Raw genomic sequence first — 4,662 nt, 5'->3', positions numbered from 1 at the left:
GAACTGCATCCCCCATCACCATTCACTTACCCTTCTCCAGCCACAACCTCCCTCCCTTTTTTAATATCCGTGCTCCCCTCCCCCTCCCCCTCCGCAGTCCTGAAACCTGCTTCCCAGATGCTGTCTGACTCTCTGTGTTTTCCCAGCTCCATATCTATTGGCTCTGTAGTTTCCTTGTGGCCTTGGGCAGTGCAGTTCCTCTACCACGCTGTGCTGCATCCAGATAGGATGCTCCTCATCTGGTGCATCTATTAAAATTACTAAGAGTCTTGAAGGACATGTGGAATGTCCTGAGGAAATAGAGATGTTGTTGGGCTTTGTGGACCGTCACGTTGATGTGGGTGTACCAGGGCAGATTGTTGGTGAACTTGATGCTCTGGCCATCTCCACCACAGCCCCATTGAGGCAGACAGGGTGGGTCCTCCACTCTGCTTCCTCAGGATAATGACGAGCTCCTTCATTTTGCTAACATTGAGGGAGACATTGTTGTCTTTATACCTGACCACTGAGCTCTCAATCTTGTAGCTGTCTCACTGTTGTTTGAGATCCAATGTACAATGGTGGTGTCATCAGAAAATTTGTAAATTTGTAAGGAGACCTTTCTTCAGCCAGAGAGCGGTGGGACTGTGAAATTCATTGCCATGGAGCACAGTGGAGGCCGGGACGTTAATATCTTCAAGGCAGAGATTGATAAATTCTTGATCTCGCAAGGAATTAAGGGATGCAGGGAGAGTGTGGGTAAGTGGAGTTGAAATGCCCCTCAGCCATGATTGAGTGGTGGAGTGGGTTCAATGGGCCGAGTGTCCTTACTTCCTCTCCTATGTCTTATGGTCTTAAAGTGAGAGGGCATTGGTTTAAGGTGAGAGGGGCAGAATGTGTACACTCCTCCGCTTGTGTGGCCAAATTTCATCCTAACTCCATCTTCGCTCACAACATCACCACTGTAACCGGCTCCCAGACAACGATGAGTCAGAATAAAGGAAGGAGATAGACAGCCTGGGTGAGGTGATGCAATGAGGACAACCTCTCTCTCTCAACATCAGCAAAACTAACAAATTGATTATTGACTTCAGGAAGGAGGGGGAGAATACACCCCCCATCTATATCAGCAGAGCAGGGGTTGAGAGGATGGAGAGCTTCAAGTTCCTCGGAGTGACAATAACCGACCACCCGTCCGAGATGTGACGGTAACGAAGATACAACAACTCCTCTTCTTCCTCAGGCAGCTCAGGATATTCAGCATGTCCATAAGGACCCTCACCAACTTCTACAGATACACCATTGAGAGCAGACTGTCCGGGTGTATAACGGCCTGATACGGTAACAGCTCTGCCCAGGACTGTAAGAAACTGCAGAAGGTTGTGTGCACAGCCCAGACCATCACGGTATCCACCCTCCCATCCATGGACACCGTTTACACAGCTCACTGCCACGGAGAGGCTGCCAACGTCATCCAAGCCCCCTCCCACCCCGATAATGATCTCCTACAATCTCTTCCATCAGGCAGAAGATACAGAAGCTTGAACACATTCACCAACAGGTTCAGGAACAGCTTCTTCCTGGCTTTAATTACCACTGATGGATGGGCCTTCTCAGATTCCACATTTAAGGTTGATCTCTCTGTTCGTGCACCTTGTTGCAGCCACAATGTTGTATTCCACTCTGTTTTATCACCCGGTGAGCTTTGTATGGTAGAATGTGTCGATACGATGTGGAAAACAACACTTTGCACTGTATCTAGGTACATGTGATCATAATAAATGAAACCAAACCAAATAAAAATGTCCCGAGAGGCACCTTTCTCACACTGTGTGGTGCATGGGACAAGCAGCGAGGGAATTGTAAAGGCAAGGATAATTAGAACATTTAAAAACGTCTGAAGGGAGACACAAATAGGAAAGGTTTCGAGGGATATGGGGCCAAATGCTGGCAAATGGACAAGATTAATTTAGGACACAAGGAATGAGTTATGTTGAATACATTTTTGCATGCTGTACGAGTATAAAGGCAGTAAGAGGGAAATCAGGAGGGCAAAAAGGGACATGAGAAAAGGTTGGCAAATAAAATTAAGGAGAATCCAAAGGGTTTTTACAAATACATTAAGGGCAAAAGGGTAACGAGGGAGAGAGTAGGGCCCCTCAAAGATCAGCAAGGCGGCCTTTGTGTGGAACCACAGAAAATGGGGGAGATACTAAATGAATATTTTGCATCAGTATTTACTGTGGAAAAGGATATGGAAGATATAGACTGTAGGGAAATAGATGGTGACATCTTGCAAAATGTCCAGATTACAGAGGAGGAAGTGCTGGATGTCTTGAAACGGTTAAAGGTGGATAAATCCCCAGGACCTGATCAGGTGTACCCGAGAACTCTGTAGGAAGCTAGAGAAGTGATTGCTGGGCCTCTTGCTGAGATATTTGTATCATCGATAGTCACAGGTGAGGTGCCGGAAGACTGGAGGTTGGCAAACGTGGTGCCACTGTTTAAGAGGGGCAGTAAAGATAAGCCAGGGGAACTATAGACCGGTGAGCCTGACCTTGGTGGTGGGCAAGTGTTGGAGGGAATCCTGAGGGACAGGATGTACATGTATTTGGAAAGGCAAGGACTGATTTGGGGATAGTCAACATGGCTTTGTGCGTGGGAAATCATGTCTCACAAACTTGATTGAGTTTTTGAAGAAGTAACAAAGAGGATTGATGAGGGCAGAGCAGTAGATGTGATCTATATGGACTTCAGTAAGGCGTTCGACAAGGTTCCCCATGGGAGACTGGTTAGCAAGGTTAGATCTCATGGAATACAGGGAGAACTAGCCATTTGGATACAGAACTGGCTCAAAGGTAGAAGACAATAGACAATAGACAATAGGTGCAGGAGTAGGCCATTCTGCCCTTCGAGCCTGCACCGCCATTCAATATGATCATGGCTGATCATTCCTAATCAGTATCCTGTTCCTGCCTTATCTCCATAACCCTTGATTTCACTATCTTTGAGAGCTCTATCCAACTCTTTCTTAAATGCATCCAGAGACTGGGCCTCCACTGCCCTCTGGGGCAGAGCATTCCACACAGCCACCACTCTCTGGGTGAAGAAGTTTCTCCTCATCTCTGTCCTAAATGGTCTACCCCATATTTTTAAGCTGTGTCCTCTGGTTCGGCACTCACCCATCAGTGGAAACATGTTTCCTGCTGCCAGAGTGTCCAATCCTTTAATAATCTTATATGTCTCAATCAGATCCCCTCTCAGTCTTCGAAACTCAAGGGTATACAAGCCCAGTCGCTTCAGTCTTTCAGTGTAATGCAATTCTGCCATTCTAGGAATTGACCTCGTGAACCTACGCTGCACTTCCTCAATAGCCAGAATGTCTTTCCTCAAATTTGGAGACCAGAACAGAGGGTGGTGGTGGAGAGTTGTTTTTCAGACTGGAGGCCTGTGACCAGTGGAGTGCCACAAGGATCAGTGCTGGGTCCTCTATTTTTTGTCATTTACATAAATGATTTGGATGTGAGCATAAGAGGTACAGTTAGTAAGTTTGCAGATGACACCAAAATTGGAGGAGTAGTGAACAGCGAAGAGGGTTTACCTCAGATTACAACAGGATCTGGACCAGATGGGCCAATGGGCTGAGAAGTGGCAGAGGGAGTTTAATTCCGATAAATGTGAGGTGCTGCATTTTGGGAAAGCAAATCTTAGCAGGACTTATACACTTAATGGTAAGGTCCGAGGGAGTGTTGCTGAACAAAGAGACCTTGGAGTGCAGGTTCATAGCTCCTTGAAAGTGGAGTCGCAGGTAGATAGGATAGTGAAGAAGGCGCTTGGTATGCTTTCCTTTATTGGTCAGAGTATTGAGTACAGGAGTTGGGAGGTCATGTTGCGGCTGTACAGGACATTGGTTAGGCCACTGTTGGAATATTGCGTGCAATTCTGGTCTCCTTCCTATCGGAAAGATGTTGTGAAACCTGAAAGGGTTCAGAAATGATTTACAAGGATATTGGCAGGGTTGGAGGTTTTGAGCTAGGGGATAGAACACAGGGAGGGAGAGAGAGAGAGGGATAGAGCACAGGGAGAGAGAGGGATAGAGCACAGGGAGAGAGAGGGATAGAGCACAGGGAGAGAGAGAGAGAGGGATAGAGCACAGGGAGAGAGAGAGAGAGGGATAGAGCACAGGGAGAGAGAGAGAGAGGGGATAGAGCACATGGAGAGAGAGAGGGATAGAGCACAGGGAGAGAGAGAGGGATAGAGCACAGAGAGAGGGAGGGATAGAGCACAGGGAGAGAGAGAGAGAGTGGGTTAGAGCACAGGAGGAGAGGAATAGAGCACAGGGAGAGAGAGAGAGGGATAGAGCACAGGGAGAGAGAGGAGAGATAGAGCACAGGGAGAGAGGGATAGAGCACAGGGGGAGAGAGGGGAAGAGAGAGGGAGAGAGCACAGGGAGAGAGAGAGAGAGGGAGAGAGCACAGGGAGAGAGAGAGAGAGAGGGAAAGAGCACAGGGAGAGAGAGAGAGAGAGAGAGAGGGGGAAAGAGCACAGGGAGAGAGAGAGAGAGGGAAAGAGCACAGGGAGAGAGAGAGAGAGGGAAAGAGCACAGGGAGAGAGAGAGAGAGGGAAAGAGCACAGGGAGAGAGAGAGAGAGGGATAGAGCACAGGGAGAGAGAGAGAGAGGGA

This window comes from Chiloscyllium plagiosum, unplaced genomic scaffold, assembly GCF_037043375.1.
Source record: "Chiloscyllium plagiosum isolate Xiang-an unplaced genomic scaffold, Cpla_swu_hap1 HiC_scaffold_1, whole genome shotgun sequence".
Lineage (NCBI taxonomy): Eukaryota > Metazoa > Chordata > Chondrichthyes > Orectolobiformes > Hemiscylliidae > Chiloscyllium > Chiloscyllium plagiosum.
Note: the sequence above shows the minus strand (reverse complement) of the source record.